Source organism: Ceratotherium simum, chromosome 1 (assembly GCF_057802395.1).
Source record: "Ceratotherium simum simum isolate JZ-2026a chromosome 1, ASM5780239v1, whole genome shotgun sequence".
Taxonomy (NCBI): domain Eukaryota; kingdom Metazoa; phylum Chordata; class Mammalia; order Perissodactyla; family Rhinocerotidae; genus Ceratotherium; species Ceratotherium simum.
In genome coordinates, this window is record NC_141900.1 from 72,533,765 (window position 1) to 72,555,887 (window position 22,123).

The 22,123-nt window shown below is 37.4% G+C and overlaps 1 long non-coding RNA gene across 1 annotated transcript in view; it reads left to right on the forward strand.

The window, feature by feature from the left end:
* The first annotated feature begins 9,650 nt into the window (after positions 1 to 9,650).
* The window catches only part of LOC147918243 (uncharacterized), a 110,376-nt gene continuing 97,903 nt past the window's right edge, over positions 9,651 to 22,123 (forward strand). The window contains exon 1 of the long non-coding RNA XR_015553220.1: positions 9,651 to 9,764. This is a non-coding gene — a long non-coding RNA (uncharacterized LOC147918243). The remainder of the gene's footprint in view (positions 9,765 to 22,123) is intronic.

The window sequence follows — 22,123 nt, forward strand, 5'->3', positions numbered from 1 at the left end:
ATATGTGGGACACCTGCCACAGCATGGCTTGATAAGCGGTGCCTAGGTCTGCTCGGGATCCAAACCCATGAACCCTGGGCTGCCTAAGAGGAGCACGTGAACTTAACCACTATACCACCAGGCCAGCCCCAGAATAGCGTGATTTTTGATTACCAGTTCATTTTAGAGAGGTCATTACTTGAGATAAATAATATATTTAGTTAATTCCCAAAGTTGTTCCAATATTTCTTTTATTGTCTGAAAAGCAATTTCACTTAAAATAGTTTTCTGCAAATTGTTTTAAGTCAAATACTTCTGAATGACATTTTAGTTTGCACCTAAAATTCAGTATTTGGTACTACAGAGGATGATATATAATTTATAAAGTAAAGATTTGAAGACATTCTTTTAGAATACAGTGAACTGTTTTCCTATAAAAAGCTAGGTTTTCCTAGGCATACTATTCCACAAAGTAAACACCAAGAGCTAAGATAAATGTAACTTGTTTTGGTGAGGAAAGGTTTGCCTGAACTTATGTTGTATCTAGGAACACAAACTAGTTTGCGTATTTTTGCTGAAGAAAAAAGTCACTCACTAGTCCCAAAATAGTCAAAAGAGTACTTTAATTCCTCAGCTCAGTTAAAATGTTTGATTCACTGGTAGTCTATGGACTAATTTCAATGTACTTTTTCAAAATACCCTCTATCTGGGAAATCTGGATAAGATGTCATCCTGAGCACAGGCATCAAATTCTACTTTTCTCAGCACCCTACTAGAGTGTCAAAAGTAAGTAAGAATATAGGAATGGGGTGGGGGAGGGGAATTAGTTTCATCCCTGGAAACTTGAAAAGTTGGGATCTGTGCAGGTCAACTGATGATTTGCTTCCATATCCATCCACCCTCACATACACCCTCTATATCATAAGGAGCTATGTTTCCCATGCCGCGTGCAGATTGGCTTCCATGTTGAATACCTGAAACATTGGAGGGTGCAAGAGGAATAGAAGCCAGGGCAGCTCTCCTCAGTATGGCGTCTTTGTAGTGGCTGGGGATCATCCATGACTCCTGCTCCTGCTCCTGCTCGGACCCCCCTTCCCTACTTCTTATGTCACAGCTCTCAACAGGTAGTCCTCACTGTGTTCTAGCTCCCACGGGACATCCTGAAGTTCTAGGCTTGGGTAACACCACATCTTCTCTCTTCTCGTTCTCTTGTGCTCTTTTCTACATGTTCCAGTTTTTTGTCTCTCTGTGTTTCAATGTGAGTATTTGTTTCCTTCTGATCACTATTCCAGTTCACTAACCCTTACTTTGGATCATCTTCTGTCAAACCCACTTCTTGAGTCTTAATTTTAGTTACCTTATTTTTTATTTCTAAATTTTCCATTAGATTCTATTTCAGAGATTCCAGTTCTCAGCTGAAATTCTTCATCTGTTCTCCAGTTTATCAAACATGTTATTTCAATACACCATTTATTTTAGAGTTGATGTCTAATTAAATCCAATGTCTGCATCACATGGGTCTATTTCTACATTATGCTTTACTTTTTGTTTTGGTCATTTGGTCTTGTCTTCTAGTATGCCAAAATTTTTTGCTTGAATAAAAAAACACTGATCTTGAATCCTTGTAAGGATAATTTGAGGTTCTGATGATGCTATAATTCTCCACATAAGATTTTCTTTATGTTGGCAGAAAGTTAATAAAGGAGTTGATAATCTTAAATCTGTAGAGTATTGACCTAACTCAAACACATATTTCAATATTCGTGAAAGGTGTTTTATTTCTGCTTTGCCCTTACTCCCTCCAAGATGTAAATCTTCAACGGTCCTTGTGGATTCTTGGGCTGTTTACCAATGTCCCTCCTCCTTGTCATTTCTAATCTCTAATTTTTGTTCTTCCAGCCTCGTAAGACTTCTGAAAGCTCTGTTCAGCTTTTCAGCCTCCTAGCTATTATTTTCTGCTCAGCTTCTCAGTCTCTCAGCTGTGGTTTATGGGTTGGAAAATGCCTCAAGGAGCGGAATATTGGATTCACTTGTCTACACGTTCGTCCTCTCTGGAACATTGACTTTTCCGGTCCTTGCTGATTTCTTAATTTATCTAATGCCTTCAAACAGGTTTTTTAAAAATGTTTTATACAGATTTAGCAGTCATTCTTGGTGGGAGGATTGGCTTAATATAACCTAGTCCACAAAAATGGCCAAAATATAAAAGTAAAAACTTGAATAACAAATATATAGAAAAGGTAGAAAAAAGGAATTATATTTTTAAAAATCTAAAAGCAAATCACAAAATGAGAGATGTAAATATAAAAATAATTAAAATAAAAATAAGAATTATAAAATTATAAAAATAAAAATCCAGTAGATTTCTTAGAGTTTCTAAAAAGCCAAGAAAGCCAACACAATCTCCCAGTTTGTGCAGGGAAACCCATTTTCTTTCCCAAGATGTCTGTCTTCACGTTTCTCCCTTGCTCTCCCGTAGGAGCCCTCAGAAGGGTAAAGCTCAGATAGAGCCTCTTTGCGAAATGTCCACAGTTCCTGCCAAGGTGCCTTGGAGTTTCTCTGCAGTCCTGACCTAAGTAGGTACATCTCTTTGGTCATCAAAGGGCACTTTGGAGGAAAATAATTGATTCTAGGTATGGATCATGAAGGATACAAGATGAATCTGGAACATCTTGTTATGTTAGAAACTAATAAATGTTCAAAGAATGATGAGGATATAATCAAAGGGCAAATGAGCTAGCTTAAATATCTCCCTTTGGACAAATCTGGGATAATTTGAGGATAAATTGAAATAATGAAAGGAATAGATTATCAAATAAGAATGCATTTGTCCATGCTGATATAAATAAGAATACAAATAAATAAAGAGGTGATATAAGAAAGATCTTCCTTCAGTAAAGTGGCAACTAACAAATACAGAAGGAATAATGAAATATTATTGAATATTGCATATTGCAGAAGAAATATGCAATATTATTATTTTCTAAATAATGCAATTAGAAAATCATCACTGTATACTAAAACCAGTGGATGAAAGTTTGGTGAGAAACAGGATATTTATATATATTACAAGGTATTTGCCCAAAAATAACATTAATTACATAGAGGAAAAGTAACCTTATAGTGAAGAAACCTAGTGGATTTTTCATTAAGTAAGTGACATAAGGTAACAACGCCAGTATTAGGACAAACCAGCCTCGTGTTTCTCCTGATGCTGAGAAGGATACATATTTTTGTGGTATTCCTGCCAAAAATGCATAAACTGAATCTAACAAGAAAATGTCAGACAGCTTAGATAGAAGGACATTCTACAAAATAACTGGCCTTTACTCTTCAAAAAATGTTAACATCAAGAAAAATAAAGAAAGACTGAAAAGTTATACAAAATTAAATGAGACTAAAGAGACATTACACTTAGCTGCAGTGCATGATGCTGGATTAGATTCTGTATTGGGAAAAAGAAGTAGATATTAGGACAATTGATAAAATTTGAATATAAACTGTGGATTAGGTAATATAGCATTATTTCAATGTTACATTTTCTTTTTTTTTTTTTTTTTTTTTAATTTTTTGTTTATTGCGGTAACGTTGGTTTACAACATTGTAAAAATTTCAGGTGTACATCATTGTACTTCTATTTCTGCATGGACTACATCATGCTCACCACCAAAATACTAATTACAACCCATCACCACACACATGTACCGAATTATCCCCTTCACCCTCCTCCCTCCCCCCTTCCCCTCTGGTAACCACCAATCCAATCTCTGTCCCTATGTGTTTGTTTATTGTTGTTATTATCTACTACTTAATGAAGGAAATCATACGGTATTTGACCTTCTCCCTCTGACGTACTTCACTTTGCATTATACCCTCAATGTCCATCCATGTCGTCACAAATGGCTGGATTTCATCGTTTCTTATGGCTGAGTAGTATTCCATTGCGTATATATACCACAGCTTCTTTATCCATTCGTCCCTTGATGGGCACTTAGGTTGCCTCCAAGTCCTGGCTATTGTGAATAAGGCTGCAATGAACACAGGGGTGCATGTACCTTTACAAATTGGTGTTTTCAAGTTCTTTGGATAAATACCCAACAGTGGAATAGCTGGATCATATGGTAGTTCTATCCTTGATTTTTTGAGGAATCTGCATACTGTTTTCCATAGTGGCTGCACCAGTTTGCACTCCCACCAGCAGTGTATGAGAGTTCCCTTCTCTCCACATCCTCTCCAACACATGTTGTTTCCTGTCTTGTTAATTATAGCCATTCTGACGGGCGTGAGGTGATATCTCATTGTAGTTTTGATTTGCATTTCCCTGATAGTTAGTGATTTTGAACATCTTTTCATGTGTCTGTTGGCCATCTGTATATCTTCTTTGGAGAAATGTCTGTTCAGGTCTTTTGCCCATTTTTTAATTGGGTCGGTAGTTTTTTTGTTGTTGAGATGCATGAGTTCTTTATGTATTTTGGAGATTAAGCCCTTATCAGATGTATGGTTTGCAAATATCTTCTCCCAATTGTTAGGTTGTCTTTTCGTTTTGTTGATGGTTTCCTTTGCTGTGCAGAAGTTTTTAGTTTGATGTAGTCCCATTTGTTTATTTTTTCTATTGTTTCTCTTGCCCGGTCAGATGTGGTGTTTGAAAAGATGTTGCTAAGACCGATGTCGAAGAGCGTACTGCCTATGTTTTCTTCTAGAACTTTCACAGTTTCAGGTCTTACATTCAAGTCTTTAATCCATTTGGAGTTAATTTTTGTGTATGGTGTAAGGTAAGGGTCTACTTTCATTTTTTTGCATAAGGCTATCCAGTTTTCCCAACACCATTTGTTGAAGAGACTTTCTTTTCCCCAATCTATGTTCTTGGCTCCTTTGTCAAAGATTAGCTGTCCATAGATGTGTGGGTTTATTTCGGGGCTTTCGATTCTATTCCATTGATCTGTGTGTCTGTTTTTGTGCCAGTACCATGCTGTTTTGGTTACTATAGCTTTGTAGTATATTTTGAAATCAGGGAGTGTGATACCTCCAGCTTTGTTCTTTTTTCTCAGGATTCCTTTAGCTATTTGGGGTCTTCTGCTGTTCCATATAAATTTTAGGATTCTTTGTTCTATTTCTGTGAAAAATGTTGTTGGAACTTTGATAGGGATTGCATTGAATCTATAGATGGCTTTAGGAAGTATGGACATCTTAACTATGTTAATTCTTCCAATCCAAGAGTACGGAATATCTTTCCATTTCTTTGTGTCTTCTTCAATTTCTTTTAGAAATGTTTTATAGTTTTCAGTGTACAGATCTTTCACCTCTTTGGTTAAGTTTATTCCTAGGTATTTTATTCTTTTTGTTGCAATTGTAAATGGGATGGTATTCTTAATTTCTCTTTCTGCTACTTCGTTGTTGGTGTACAGAAATGCGACTGATTTTTGTATGTTGATTTTGTATCCTGCAACTTTACCATATTCGTTTATTACTTCTAAAAGTTTTCTGGTGGATTCTTTAGGGTTTTCTATATATAAAATCATGTCATCTGCAAATAGTGACAGTTTCACTTCTTCCTTTCCAATTTGGATCCCTTTTATTTCTTTCTCTTGCCTGATTGCTCTGGCTAGGACTTCCAATACTATGTTAAATAGGAGTGGTGACAGTGGGCATCCTTGTCTGGTTCCTGTTCTTAGAGTATAGGTTTCAGTTTTTCACCATTGAGGATGATATTAGCTGTGGGTTTCTCATATATGGTCTTTATTATGTTGAGATACTTTCCTTCTATACCCATTTTATTCAGAGTTTTTATCATAAATGTATGCTGGATCTTGTCAAATGCTTTCTCTGCATCTATTGAGATGATCATGTGATTTTTGTTCTTCATTTTATTAATGTGGTGTATTACGTTGATTGATTTGCGAATGTTAAACCATCCCTGCATACCTGGAATAAATCCCACTTGATCATGGTGTATAATCTTTTTAACGTATTGTTGTATGCGATTTGCTAGTATTTTGTTGAGGATTTTCGCATCGATGTTCATCAGTGATATCGGCCTGTAATTTTCTTTTTTTGTGTTGTCCTTGTCTGGTTTTGGTATCAGGGTAATATCAGCTTCGTAGAATGAGTTAGGGAGCTTCCCCCCCTCCTCAATTTGTTGGAAGAGTTTGAGAAGGATAGGTATTAAGTCTTCTTTGAATGTTTGGTAGAATTCACCAGGGAAGCCGTCTGGTCCTGGACTTTTATTTTTGGGGAGGTTTGTGATTACTGTTTCGATCTCCTTACTGGTGATTGGTCTATTCAAATTCTCTACTTCTTCTTGATCCAGTTTTGGAAGGTTGTATGATTCTAAGAATTTATCCATTTCTTCCAGATTGTCGAATTGGTTGGCATATAGCTTTTCATAGTATTCTCTTATAATCTTTTGTATTTCTGAGGTGTCTGTTGTAACCTCTCCTCTTTCATTTCTGATTTTACTTATTTGTGCCTTCTCTCTTTTTTTCTTGGTGAGTCTAGCTAAAGGTTTGTCTATTTTGTTGATCTTTTCAAAGAACCAGCTCCTGGTTTTATTAATTTTTTCTATTTTTTTTTGGTCTCTATTTCATTTATTTCTGCTCTGATTTTTATGATTTCCCTTCTTCTACTGATTTTGGGCTTTGTTTGTTCTTCTTTTTCCAGTTCCTTTAGGTGCATTGTTAGATTGTTTATTTGAGATTTTTCTTGTTTGTTGAGATAGGCCTGTATCGCTATAAACTTCCCTCTTAGAACCGCTTTTGCTGTATCCCATAAATTCTGGCATGACGTATTTTCATTTTCATTTGTCTCCAGGTATTTTTTGATTTCTTCTTTGATTTCTTTGTTAACCCAGTCGTTGTTCAGTAGCATTTTGTTTAATCTCCATGTATTTGTGGCTTTTCTGATTTTCTTCCTATAGTTGATTTCTAGTTTCATACCGTTGTGGTCAGAAAAGATGCTTGGTATTATTTCAATCTTCTTAAATTTATGGAGACTTGTTTTGTGGCCTAATATGTGATCAATCCTGGAGAATGTTCCATGTGCATTTGAAAAGAACGTGTATTCTTCTGTTTTTGGATGGAATGCTCTGTATATATCTACTACGTCCATCTGTTCTAGTGTGTCGTTTAAGGCCAATGTTTCCTTATTGATCTTCTGTTTGGATGATCTATCCATTGGTGTAAGTGGAGTGTTAAAGTCCCCTACTATTATTGTGTTACAGTCTATTTCTGTTTTTATGTCTGTTAATAATTGCTTTATATATTTAGGTGCACCTACATTGGGTGCGTAGATATTTACAAGTGTTATATCCTCTTGTTGGATTGTTCCGTTGATCATTATGTAATGCTCTTCTTTGTCTCTTTTTACAGTTTTTGTTTTAAAGTCTATTTTGTCTGATATGAATACTGCTACCCGAGCTTTCTTTTCATTGCCATTTGCGTGGAGTATCTTTTTCCATCCCTTCACTTTCAGTTTGTGAGTGTCTTTAGGTCTGAAGTGTGTCTCTTGTATGCAGCATATATATGGGTCTTGTTTTTATCCAGTCAGCCACCCTATGCCTTTTAATTGGAGCATTTAGTCCATTGACGTTTAAAGTAGCTATTGATAAGTATGTACTTACTGCCATTTTTAACTTTTTTTTTTTCCCTCAGTGTTTTAGTAGTCCTTCTCTGTTCCTTACTTCTTCTATACAGAATTGATGGTCACTTTAGTTTGACCTCTGTCTGAAACCTGTACTCTTTAACTACCCTCCTCCCTCCTTTTATGTTTTTGATATCATATCTAACCTCTTTTTTGTGCATTTGTGTCCATTACATTCTAATCGTGGAAATAGATAATTTTTCCTATTTGTGGTCTTCTCTTTTCCCCTTAAATCAGTCCCTTTAACATTTCTTGTAACACTGGTTTCTTGGTGACAAACTCCTTTAATTTTTGCTTATCTGGGAAAATTTTGATCTCTCCTTCCATTTTGAACGATAACCTTGCTGGGTAGAGTATTCTTGGCTGTAAGTTTTTTCCTTTTAGCACTTTAAATATATCGTGCCATTCTCTTCTAGCCTGTAAGGTTTCTGCTGAGAAGTCAGCTGATAGCCTTATGGGGTTTCCTTTGTATGTAACTTGACATTCTCTTGCGGCTTTTAGGATTCTCTCTTTATCTTTAATTCTGGACATTTTGATTATGATGTGTCTTGGTGTGGGCCTCTTTGGGTTTATCTTGTTTGGGGCTCTCTGTGCCTCCTGTACCTGGATGTCTGTTTCCTTCCTTAGGTTAGGGAAGTTTTCATCTATTATTTCTTGAAATAAATTCTCTGCCCCCTTGTCTCGCTCTTCTCCTTCCGGGACACCTATAACATGGATGTTAGTGCGCTTGATATTGTCCCAGAGGTCCCTTAGACTGTCCTCACTCTTTTGAATTCTTTTCTCTTTTACCTGTTCACCTTGGGTAATTTCTTCTAGTCTTTCTTCTAGCTCACAGATCCGTTCTTCTGTATCCTCTACTCTGCTTTTGAGTCCCTCTAATGAATTTTTCATTTCCAGTATTGTATTCTTCATTTCTGATTGGTTCTTTTTTATATCTTCCATTTCTTTGTTGACATTCTCACTGAGTTCATCTATTCTTCTCCCCAGATCAGTGAGCATCCTTAACACTCTTAGTTTGAACTCTCTGTCGGGTAGGTTGCTCATTTCTGTTTCACTTAGTTCCTTTTCTGGGGTTTTGTCCTGTTCCCTTACTTGGAATGTATTCTTTTGCCTCCTCATTTTGCCTCTTTCCCTGTGCTTGTGTCTACGTATTAGGTAGGTCAGCTACGTCTCCTGCTCTTGGATAGGTGACCTTATGTAAGTGATGCCTTAGGAGGCTTCCAGTATGCTTCCCTCAGTTCTCAATGTTCCAGGGGTGACCCCTATGTGGGCTATGTGTGTCCTTCTATTGTGGCCTGTTAGCTCTCCCTATAGGTGCCCAGGGAGGCTGAGTTATGCTCCTGGCCAGCTGTTGTAATGCTCAGCTGCTTGTAGTTGTTGTGGGCCCTTCAGTCTCTTTATCAGGTGTGGGGAGCCCCAGCACAGTTGGCTGTAAGTTCTAATACCACATTTGTGTTGCAGTATTTCTTTTAAGTGAGTAGGCCCCCAGTGTGGCAGGTTGTTAGGCTCAGGGCCTTACAATTGCTGTAAACCTCTAGCCTATTAGGTCTCTTGTCAGCTCTCTGAGGATTGCAGCTGGGTGGGGCTGCCCTCAGGCACAGGAGCACCCAATTGTTTCAGGCTTTGGAAGGTGGGGCAAACCTCCTATGCGGGTCTTTGAGAAGCACAAGTCTTCTGCAGCTGACAAGCCCTGTTGCCCACAGGTCCACATACAAAGTCAACACAGTCCTGCCCCGTGTGAGCGCCCCAACCTCCCCAAGCGGACCCAGTCTCTCCAAGGCGGGAGCCCCACACACTCCGTCACCACCCCACACTCTCCACCCGCTCCTTGTGCACACCCTGCCCAGCTCAAGTCAGCTCAGTTGCCAGGCTGCAGAGCATCCAGTCACCAATCTATGCAGGCCCACACGTTGCCTGAGGGCTTGTTGTTGGGTGGGGCCAGTCTCTAGGGTGGGCTGCCTGCCCTGGCTGAGCTGGATTAAATCGGTGCTCTAGCGGGTGGAGCAGACCCTGGGCTAGCAGGTCTCAGGGAGAACTCCAATGGCGTCTGTGTCAGCACGCTCACACCAGGCCACAACAATGGCCGCCGCCAATGTCCCAGTCCCCGGAGAGGTCTCACCCCTCACCGAGATGCACTCAGGGCCTATTAGGTGAGTCTCTTGTCACCGAAGCACTGTGCACCTTTCTTTCTGGTGATTTTAGGATGCTTTCTGGAACGGGTGAGTTTGTGCGCGGGCCCTTTAAGAGCCAGTTTTAGTTTCTTTGTGAACCGGGTTTTCTGGGGGTGCTACTCAATGCTTTAGTAGCAGCAAAGTCAGATATTATGCCACTGGTGTCGATTGTGCTGGGTCCACAAAATGCCCACAGCGGGGGCGCTCCCCGGCTCAGGGCCCCGCGCCTCCAGGGAGGCTGCGTACCTGTGAGCTGCTCCCGGCGGCCGTGAAGCTTGCGGCTTGTGAAGGTGGCGTTTTTCCTCTCCAGAAGGGAGTCTCTGCCTCTTCCACCTCAGTTACGATTGTCCGTTGTTGCAGGAGTTCCTCTTATCCAGTTTTCAGTTCTGTCTCAGGGGTAATTTTTCCACGAGTAGTTGTAAATTGGCTGTGTCCACGGGAGGAGGTGAGTTCAGAGTCTGCCTACGCCGCCATCTTGACTCCCAATCTCAATGTTACATTTTCTGATGTACTGTGATAGTACAAAAGAATGTCCTTGTTCTTAAAAAATATATACTGAAGGAGTGTGTATGTGTATAATAATATATAAACATATATGGAGAAAGAGAGAGAGAGAAAGTAAATGGGGCAAAACATACCAACTGATGATCTAGGTAAAGGGTATATGGGAATTCCTTGTGCTATTTTGGCAACTTTTCTATAAATTTGAAATTATATCAAAATAAAAAGATTACAAGCAAACAAGCTAGATGACAAGAAGTCCCTAGAACTATAAAGTATAAGTGGATGGAATCCAACTACTGAGAGTGGCAAGAAGCCAGTAATATTTATAATATGTAAGAGGAGGCAGAGGGCAAGAAAATAAAGACAACATCCTGCTAGAAAAATAGGCAACAGACAGTTCTTAGGAAAAAATACAAATGGCCCTTGAATGTATTAAAATGTATTCAGTTACACTCATAAGAGAAATTGAAACTACATTGAGATATTTGGTATATTTTACAAAACAATACTTGCCAAGGATGTAGGAAAATAGGTATTCTCATAAGTTCTTGGTAGAAATGTGATATGTAATATCTAGCAAAATTATACAGGAGTTTACCTATTGACCCATCAATCCCATGTCTAGGAATCTATCCCAATGATACACCATAAAAATATTAAAAGACATGTGAGCAAGGCCCATAAGTGCCAAATATCCATCAACAACGAAATGGTTGAATAAATTAGAATACATCCACACAATGGAGTATTATGCTCCTTTAAAAAGCAAGGAGGTAGGTCTCTTCACACTATATACCATATAGTGGTATCCAGGACCATTTTCACCATTTTTAGGTAAAGAAAAGGAAGTTGGAGAGAAGTGTCTATAATAAACTACCATTCATCCAAGAAAAGAGGGAAGGAAATAACAGTATATTAACATATTTGTTTATAGTTAAAAAGAGGGAGGGGATGAGCCAAAAAGTGAAAAAAAGTGGTTGCCTATAGTGGAGTGGAGGAAAGTGGGAGGAGGAGACAGAGAAGTTCTCTGAATATCTTTTTTTGTATATTTGATGTGTGTGTGTGAGAGAGAGACAGAGAGAGAAAGAGAGAGGGAGAGATTATCTAGTCTTAGTGAGGCTTGATTATACTAGCATAGAGAGTTATGTAAGAATACACAAGGAGTTGTTCACACTGTATTCCTGCAGTGGGAGATGGGGCGAACGTTTCAGGAGGAAACGATGAGGAAGAGAGTAGGAAAAGGGAAAGTAAGAAAAGAAAAAATTGCTTTGAATAAAGGAGGCCTGGCCGGCCCCGTGGTGTAGCTGTTAAGTGCGCGCGCTCCACTACTAGCGGCCCAGGTTCGGATCCCGGGCGCGCACCGACACACCGCTTGTCCGGCCATCCTGAGGCAGTGTCCCACATACAGCAACTATAAAGTTTTGCAGCTATGACATACAACTATCTACTGGGGCTTTGGGGAGAAAAAGGGGAAAAAAAAGAAAAAAGGAGGAGGATTGGCAATAGATGTTAGCTTAGGGCTGATCTTCCTCAGCAAAAAGAGGAGGATTGGCATGGATGTTAGCTCAGGGCTGCTCTTCCTCACAAAAAAATAAAGGAGGCCATTGGAAACACATAAATAAAATAAAGCAAGGCAAAAAGACAGAATGTGTGCTATTGTCCTATTATTAAAATTATATTTATATCAATCAAGAGATATAAAAAAATATATTGATGGTGTTACTGAGATATTAATGGTGTTTTTCTCAGGGTGGTAAGATTTTAGGTCATATTTATTTCACTCTATATTTATGTATTATTCATATTTTTAAAATAATGATACTGTACTATTTATAAACCCAGAAAAATACAATAAATCAATTTCCATTCACGACACAAAGAACTACTACATAACAATAAAGAATAACTAAAAGAGGAACACTCCGAAAGGAAAATGGATCAAAGATGTTAACAATCGTTTAATTGATAAAATAAAAATAGTAAATATACATTTGAAAACAAATTGAACTCTTTAATAGTCAAATAAAGGCAAAATAAAGCTACAACTTAGATGTGGGGCAGCAGAGAAAGGGGAGTAAAGGATTGCTCTGAGGTTATTGATCTGAGCAACTAGAAGAACAATTGGTCATCGATGACGTGGGAAACACCTTGGGGAGGAAGATGAGGATTCTGGTTTTCAGTTGAGATGCCTATAAGACATCCAAACAGAGAAGCCAGCCTGTCAGTTATATATGTGAGTCTGGAGCTAGGAAGAAGTTCCAGGCTGGAGCTGTAAAGGTGAGTGTTGTCCACAAAGACATAATATTTGAAGCCTTGAAACTAGATGAAATCATCATGCAAGTGATTGTATATATAAAATGGTTCTAAGGACTGATCCTAATGTTCAATTAGGATTCAATTCAATCCTAACGTGTTCTAATTTTCAGAGTATGGGGAAAAGTGGAGGAATCAGTAAAGGAATTTGTGAGACAGAAGAAAAACCAGGAGATTGTGGCTTCCTGAAAGAAAAAAACATGTCAGGAAAGAGAGAAATAATCTGTCAGTAAGATATTAACTGAGAACTGATCATTGGATTTATCAATATGGAGGTCACTGACAAGAAAGACCAGTTTCAGAGAAGTGATAGGAATGAAATTCCTGCAGGTGGGTTTGAGAGAGTAGGAGAGAATAGAAGGAGAGGACTTGCATACAGAGAGGTTAGAGAACATTCCCGAGGAGGTTTGTGATAGAGGAGAGTAGGGAAATAGAAGGGGGTTTGCATCAAGAGAGGGCTTTTCTTTTAAGTTGGGAGAAGCAATAGTATATAGGCCAGTGAAACTTAATTACTAGTCAGAGGAAAATTGATGGTTAAAAAAAAATGGGGAAATTGCTGGAGAATAGATGACAGAAGATGGAATCTAATCTATGAGTGAACATATAGGTCTATTTGATTTTCAAGAACAAGACTTTTCTATGGCAGATATTGATGCTCCAGATCAAACATGGAGGGACTCACATCCTCATGTTGTCTAAGTCAAAAGCTGGTATAGTCTTCATTTCTATGTGCAACCTTGGTCATACAAAAGAGTCTTTGTCCTGACAGATATTCTCTCCCACAGAAGTGCTTCATTTTGGTTGTGGTTTGGCTTTGGCTTAGAATTCTTCCTTCAGTGTTTTTCTTTAGTAAGGCTACTGGGAAATGCTAATGTATTTGCCTCATGTGAACACTTCAACATGACTCACTCCTTTAGGTCTGTGCTATCCATCATGGTAGCCAACAAGTGGCTATTGAACACTTGTAATGTGCTTAGTGACACTGAAAAACTGAATTTTCCATTTTATTTAATTGTAATTAATTAAAATTTTAAAGCTGAATTACTTAAAAGTACTTGTCCGTTAAACATAACTTTATTGCTTTCTTCAGACTGCAGTTCACGGTAACCATTGAAAATAGTTAGCATTCAATTGAGATGAACTGTAAGTGTAAAGCACACACTGGATTTGAAGACTTCATATGACATAAGAAAGCAAAATATCAAGTTGATAAATTTTTATATTAACTGCCTGTTGGAATAATAATGGTTTGGATAAATTGGCTTAAATAAAACACATAAAAGTAAAATAGTCAAGATATTTAATTTTAGTTATAAAATATTTTATATAACATTTTAAATATTAATAATAAATATATTTTTCTTTTTAACGTGGCTACCAGCAAATTCTAAATTACAGATCTGGCTCACATTATGTTTCTACTAGACAGCACTGCTCGAAAGTTATTAAAAATAAACTTCGTGCCAAATGAATAAGAATGTCTATAGGTTGCTGCTGTTGTGAGGCATCTTTCCATCTGGTGAGGCAAAGAGCATTAGTTCAACCTTTCCAATTACTTACCGCCTGTAGCTTCAGAATTAACAAAGAGAAACTGTGAGATTAGGACTACATTTTTAAGAGAATCGTCCAACAACATAAAGGGTGCCTGAGAAGATAGTGGATCTCCATTCTGGGATGGGCTCAAGAAGAGCCTGAATCAGTAGAGCCTGAATTGTTGATAAACAATATGCAGGAATATGCTGGAGAAATAAGTAGTCATCTCCTGAAAGCTTTCCAATAAATTTCTTAGTTTCAAAGTCAGGGACAAAACCTGACCACTCAGCTACCTACAAGAGAAATTGGTGGCATGTGCATTCCAAGGCAAGCAGGTAAAATACATACTGGTCCTGGGTGTTTTGAGTTTTGTTTTGCTTTTTTGTTTGTTGGCTTGGTTTTTTGTTTTGTCTTTTGATCATAGCCTTTTCTTTTTTTTTCTCTTTCTTTGCTTTTCTTATTTTATTTTCCTAGAAAATAGTAGAACAGCATGACCAGCCCTGGGCAAATTCATCAGAATGGAGAAGTTTTATTTGGCATCTTCTTTCTCTCTTGGTGATATTTTTCTCCTTTTGGCAGTACATCCAACGCCTAGAGCTACACAAGGTCTCCGTTTGGAGACCCAACCAAAGATTTCCTTTTTGCAAGAGAATAAGTCAGTCTGTGCTAATCTATTTCATGACTATTTATTACTATTTCACAGGGATGATGCCTTATCTCAATAGAATAGAAATTTCAGGCTCTGTGACAGACAATTGGAGGATGTATTCTGGGAATGTCAGAAGTTTTGGACCAAATTTGAATTTTACTATTGACAGCTGTCTATTTCTCCTACTGGGCCTATTAAGGGTCTGTTGGTGGGTCCTATTAAAAGCAGTTTAACTTATTGAATCTTTTTCTTGTTTGTCAAAGGAAAGTGTATAAATTTACAAAGCTCTGGTAGAATGCAGTACTCTTTATACAGAGGTAATCATTCATTTTCAAAATTCTCATATTCTCAGAGTTCCTTTAAAAAAAACTCATCGTGTGTTGATGCAGCAATGCTGCACACTCTTCACCTAACCAGTGTAAAAGTTTCCTGCAAATATTTGATGGGAGGCATCCTTGAGTTAGCATAACTTTATTTATTCCCTGGTGCGTGGGATTTCATCGCTTTGGTCCATGTGGGATAGTCCACAGAGTGATGGATGACTCACTGTGAAACAGCTGTGACCTGATGGAGTTCTTGCTGGCAATGCATTTTCTGTGTAAATATGATTTTTTAAAAACAATCACCATTATGTCATTGCAGTCTTCTGCTTCAGTGTTGGTGGCTGCACTCCCCGGGGATGGAGTAACACCCTTGTACGGCGGGTGATGGAACAGATGGGCTGGTGTGGACAGCATGAAGATGAGGGAAGAAAGATGACAATATATATAAGCATTTGCAGAACTAAACAGCGTACAAGCTGTCCTATTTACTATTAAAGCTAGGACAGGCCCATTATGTAATGTTTTGAAATTCCTAGAAATGGCCCGCTGGGACTGGTAATCATCAGTGGATGATGTGTAGGGCGGATCCTAGGCAAGTCTACACAGTGCCTCATCAGTGTCATCCCCTCCCTCCTATAATGCTCTTCTGCCTCACAGAACACTACCCTGACATCCTTTTCCATCCCTTTCAAGAAGCGGGATCCTGGGCACATCCTTAGCTTATCTGGTTTTCAGTTCCTTCGTCAGTAAAAAGGGATAAAAGAGTATCTATTTATCAGGGTAGTTTTAAGTATTAAGTAAACATGTATAACACTTTTAGACCAGTGACTGGCTGTATATGTATTGAGATAGTGTGATTTTTATTACTTTAGAAAAACCAAACAGAATTATTTGATATATAGCTCAAGACCTTGGATCTGCTCTCTTTGCACAAAGTTAGATGATTCAAATCTCTTTCTTTCTTATACCCTCATCAAAACTTATTGGTTTGTGTACCATTTCATCAGAGCCTTTTCCCCCCATTCCAGAAACTAAAAGCCTCAAACTAGCAGCTAACTGCTGGATCTGGGGTATGAATGACTTCTTTTGTGCCTGTACAGTTTTAAAAAAATTAATTAAATGCCAGTATTTACAAATTCAAATATTTCTTATAAAATTGTGATTTCTGACTTCGCTTGGAAAAAAATTAAAGATCTCTCAATCATGGGACAGCAGCCCCACATGGGAACACTCAGTTGAAACTAAGCAGCAGCAACCTTCTTTTGATACTGTATATAACTCCAAACTTTCCACTCTCCACCATCCCTTATTTTTCCTTACAACCCAGCTCAGTTCAGTTTTCATTGCCATTCTGGGCCCTGTGAATATGAGTTTGTGACCTAGGTGTCAAAGTTGTCTTTCATAGCAGGGTTATTTGTGTCTTCGCCAGAATCCTCTAGAAAAGAAAAAAAAGCGTTAGTCCAGACATGGAAAAATGCTGTGCCATATTTGTGTAGGAAGACATTTAATTCACATTCCCTGAGTTCTGCACATGTGCCAAGCACTGCTCTTAGTGCTTAATATCTGCTAACTCACCTGGCCTTTACCCCAGTCACAGGAAGGTGTTAGAATTTATTCTAAGCACAATAAGGAGCCACTGAGGGATTTTAAGTAGAGGAGGGGCTCAATCCAATTTACATATTTAAATATCACTGTATTGCTGTACAGAGTTTGGAAGAGGTGAAAGAGAGGAAACAGAGGAGCCAGTCAGATAGTTATTAAAGTAGTCAGCAAAGAGAGGATGGCGGTGATTTGGACTAGGTGATAGGAATAATAAGAAGAGAAGATATAGATTAGGGGTGTAACCTAATGCACTTAGAAGAAAATATTATTTCCTGTGGAAAATAAGGACATAGTCTGGCCCCTTATCAGTAGTTGGCCACTCTGCTCCACTTGCTTGTTCTATTTAAGTCCCCCAATATTTCCCTTTCTTTAAAAGCCAAGACTATTTCAACCTCAGGATCTTTGCACTTCCCATGACACTCTCATCCTAACACATCACACAGTTGTCATTCTTATATGACCATAGTTCAATGCCACCTCCTATCCCACATGGTCTTTTCACATCACTGTTTTAAATGCTATAATTTACTGCCATTTGACATTTTCTTGTTTGTTTGTGTTCTGATTACTTGTACTTGATTTGTTTCTATTTCCCTTGATTATACAAGTATAAATGCCAGGACCAGCTTGTCTTATTTCCAGCTGTATCCCTCACGCCTAGAATAGTGTCTGGTATGTTCAGCTGCTTAATAAAAGTTTATGTGAATGAGAAGACCTTACAGATCTTAGTAAAGTAGTAAAAAAATATGAATATAGGAAATGAGAGACAGCAACATCAAAGGTGATTCTTATTGTGTTTGGTAAGATAATTGAGTGGATGGTGGTAACACACACTGGGATTAGGGAGACTGGAGAGCAACTGGCTTGCTTGGAGTAGGAGACAGAGTTAGAGTTCTGTTTTGGACATTGCATAAGTTTCCTAGGGCTACCATAACAAAGTACAACAAACTGGGTGGCTTAAAACAATGGAAATTTTTTCTCTTACAGTTCTAGAGGCTAGAAGTCTGAAATCAAGGTGTTGGCAGGGTTAAGCGGCTAAGGCTGGCAGAGGAGAGATATGTCATGCAGATAGAGGATTATGGGGTAGAAGAGCTGGCTTGTTAGGACTTCAAACATCAATGGCAACTAAGATCAGACCCAAAGAATCAAAGGTGAGAGGCATAGAAGATGCAAATGGGACCAAACAGATAAAGTGAGTAAACTTGAAGAAATATAACAAGGAAAGATGGAACTAGATGTGCAATCTAAGAGCAGGAAGAGAAAGAAATACATTAATTTCATTGTGACTTTCAGGAGTCTGATGGTCTTGCTATTTCACAACAAAGCAAAGTGAATCCAATATGGCCCAGTTTCCTTCGAATTAGTACATTGACTTTCTCATGTACCAATATAGTGGTTGCCAACATTTTTGCAGTTGCTGGTCATCTCAGAGAGATCTTGCTGGTGCAGTAAACAATGGGCTCCACATCCCCACATCACACGTAAGAAAGGAACATAGATGTTAAAAATATGTTTGTAACAGTAAAGGGAAATTTCACAGTAGTGTCTCCACTTCAGCTTCTCTCAGCAGGAAGACTCTGTGCTCAACTAAATCAGGACAACTATACTGTTTCAGAACGTTCACTACTGCCTTATAGACCAGGGAGGCAATCCTACAAACAGTTGAGAGCACTGACAGTCACAAAACCAAATGTTAATGCTAGTGTTTAAAAAATTTTTTCTAGCTGACCCCAGAGGGGAAAATGAATAAATTGCTTCTTTTCATAAATGAATTACACTTTCTTTTTAAAAATCATTGTGGAAAATTGTAAAATAAAATGCGTTTAATTGCTCCTTTTTTTTTTTTTACTTCTCTTCTTAGAAATTAGATTAAAAAACAAAAACTTTGTCCCACATATTTACATGATAGCAGGGAAACGATATTTCCATTTTAACTACAAATACCATAGTTTTCTTCCCAATGTGGAATTGTGATGAAAACGAATGAGAAAATTTTGTTTGAAATCTTACTCATATACCATACATGTGTAAATAAAGCATGTGTTCTTAATAGATATGAAGATCACAATATTCAGTCTCTGATAATTCGAGATTTTGTGTATGTTGGTAATTAATAAGCTAGTTGATTTACATATTCTCATAGGATTTCCTATCTATATCAGCGATTCTCAAAATTTAGCACGCATCAGCATCATCTGATGAAGTTTGTTCCATACAGATTGCTGGGTGCCCCTCCCACTGAGCTGAGGCCTGAGAATTCATTTCTAATAAGTCACCAGGTGATATTGATGTTGCTAGCCCAGAGACCACACTTCGAAAACCACTGCCCTACATAATTGGTTCTTAAACTTTCCAACAAGAATGTATCAACTAATTATTTTCCTACCAAAAAAAAAAAAAAGAATGCAGACAATTTGAGACAACTTGGTCACTGTGAATCAGCAGTTCTCTACACTTAGGCTTATTTTACATATCAATGATTATTCTTGATACAACAGTCTGTTTTTTCCTACTTATAAGCATTTTCTCTTATCATAATCCTTGCGAATATTTTTTTTTAAAAGACAAAGAATTAAACCAGTTAGAATGGTCAGTTTGGAGAATTTGGTGAAATGGGCGTTCACATATGGTGCTGGAGGTGTCTGGCAAATCAAGAGCCACATTGTCTATTCTGAGCTCGGCCCACAAAGACTGTCCACGGTCTGGTATTGGGAGAAACACAACTGCAAACCAGCTGAGGACATTCTCACTTTATTTATCATCAACCCAGTAAACAGGTCTTCAAAAAAGTAGATCAGGATTCAAGAGACACCTGAATGAGTCTCCTTGGTGTCTCCACCTGCCTTTTCCCCTGAAGTGGGCCTGAACCAAGATACTGCTCCTTAGTCTGGGGGAGTGAGGATCCACCAGGTCAGAGGCCGCTCAATCAGTCAGTCACTTGGTTATTTGTTTGTTTATGTGTTTATTTTTGTTGTTTATTTTTCAAATTTAGGTTAGAAGAGAGGTCACTTCAGAACCCAAGGATCAATTCTGTAACTCTATTATCATGTAAGGAAAGTGTTGTTGCATCATAGTTGCCTGTTTCTACCTTCCATTTCTTACTGAATTATCAGGTTACAGGTTTCAATATAGCAGGTGTAGACATGGCCAATTACACCTCAACTCACATAATATATTTTGAGAAACCAACCCCTTATCCCATCAATACCTCAAAATGTCTTCTTATATCAAATATGGACTAATAACAAATATTTTACACTATCCTTTGGTAGTGTTTATCTTTAAATAATATAACAATTATAAGAAGACTTCTTAGAAAATGATGTTGGACAAATTGCTTAACCCTCAAGGCTTAGATTCAACAACAGGTACATGAGGAAAATCATAGTAACTTGTAATAGGATTGTAATGGTCATTAAATCAAGTAGTATATTAAAGACTGATTATGCTGTTTGGCACATCAAAAGTACTAAAATTGGTGCCCTCAACTACCTAGGTATGTGCCTTATTGCAAAGAAAAATTCATATTTGAATTTATTAAGGAATTTGTGCTATTTACTCTAATACTTTATTGTATTTTGTCTTCTATTTTCTAAAAGTGAATGTAATACAGAAAAATTAGAGTCCTGCTAGATTTCAGTCTGCATAATATATATTCTTGAGGAGAAACAACCCAATTAAAGAAAGTATACCAAACACTAAAAATATTTTCAAAGATTTTGACTAAAAGGCAAGATGTAATTAAGGAGTCAGAATCAGTATCCAAGTATTTAAATGATACACACTCCAATTGCAATGAGTATCTCTAGTATCCAGATTGTATTCATCCAATATGTTTTTCTCATAAAAGGAACCAGAGCCCTAGATCGAGAGCAAGAAATGTTCAGACTGAACCTAGAGCGTCTTAATATGCCAAAAAGCAGAGAAGTTATCAGATTCTTAAATTTGTGTCAAAGGACTCAGCTTCAAAAGGCTCCATTGGCCAATGATGGTTTTCTTTGAACATCAGTAAGAGTATTGATTGCAATGTTTGAAACCCTTCTAATGTAGTTAAATCTATAAGTTTAAAATGATACCAAAAGACAAAATAAAAACTAAAACTTCATTGATCACCTTTGGAACATGATATAGAATCAAATAATTATACAGAATCAATGCTTATTTGTCCTATATGAACTGTATGTTAGTATAGTCAAATAACTGATTAAAGTTTCTCTTTACAGAATTCTTCTAGCTAAGACATGAAAGCAGAAATTATAGAATTAGAATATCATAATTTTTTAACCTCTAGTGGATTAAATGATCCAGATAATGATCACCAATGGCTGCTGACATCACAAACATTTGCACACACACACACACTCACAGTCACTCATACACACACACACAAATCAGACATTATGTCTCCTGATACGAGTATAGAGTCCCCTAAAATATCAAACCTGAGTCTGAACAATCCTCTAGCTCTAACTACCATGCTACAGTACATACAGGGAGCAGAGTAACATGTTAAATGATATTGCAGGAGCACAATCAGCAAAATCCAAGGTGTACAGAAAAAAAACCTACATAAAAATAAACTGGATTCTTCAACAAATAAATTTTAAGGAAAAAAAGAGAGAGGGGAGAATCCACAGATAAAAAATGACTTAAAAGACATACCAACCTATTAAAATATACGGACTTTAGACGGATTCCAATTTGAACAAATTGCAAAGAATTAGGAGACAACTAGGGAAACTTAAGTGATATTAAGAAATTATTTTTAATATTACGGGATGTGAAAAAGTAATATAGTAAAATGACAAAATGATTACATTGTTAAATGTAATTTCTTTTAGAGATCCTTTGGAGATATATGCTGAAATATTTGTGAGTGAATAAACTAGTGTTGGGGTGACTAATGGGTGGGGTGTAGATGAAATAGGAGTTGATAGTTGCTGAAGCTGAGTACATGAGAGTCCATTAAATTGTTGTCTCTACTTTGGAGGATGATCGACTTTTCCATAATTAAATGGTAAAAATTAATAACACTCAGCAATCCAAATGTAGATGAAAGTGCTTAGTTTCTTAGAGCTTTTATATAAATACTGGTTATGACAGCACTTTTAGCAAGAAAAGACCAAGCATTTCATTAAATCCCTACTTCAAAAGTTTTAGGAAAATTGATAAGAGAGTGTTAGAATCAGCATTATACTCTCCCGCTATTTATTCCTTTGCAAAAATTACCATCAGCCTGCCCTTCAACTACACATTTAAAAACGTTCTCTATCTACTAAGGGTCACTTCAAGGAAGCTAAAATAGCTAGAATGTAAGGTAAGAAATTATTTCAGAAAATGAATCTATTTAGATTTAACACTTCGTCTACTTAATGTTTTTATAACTATGTATATATTTCTTAATTCTTAGGAAT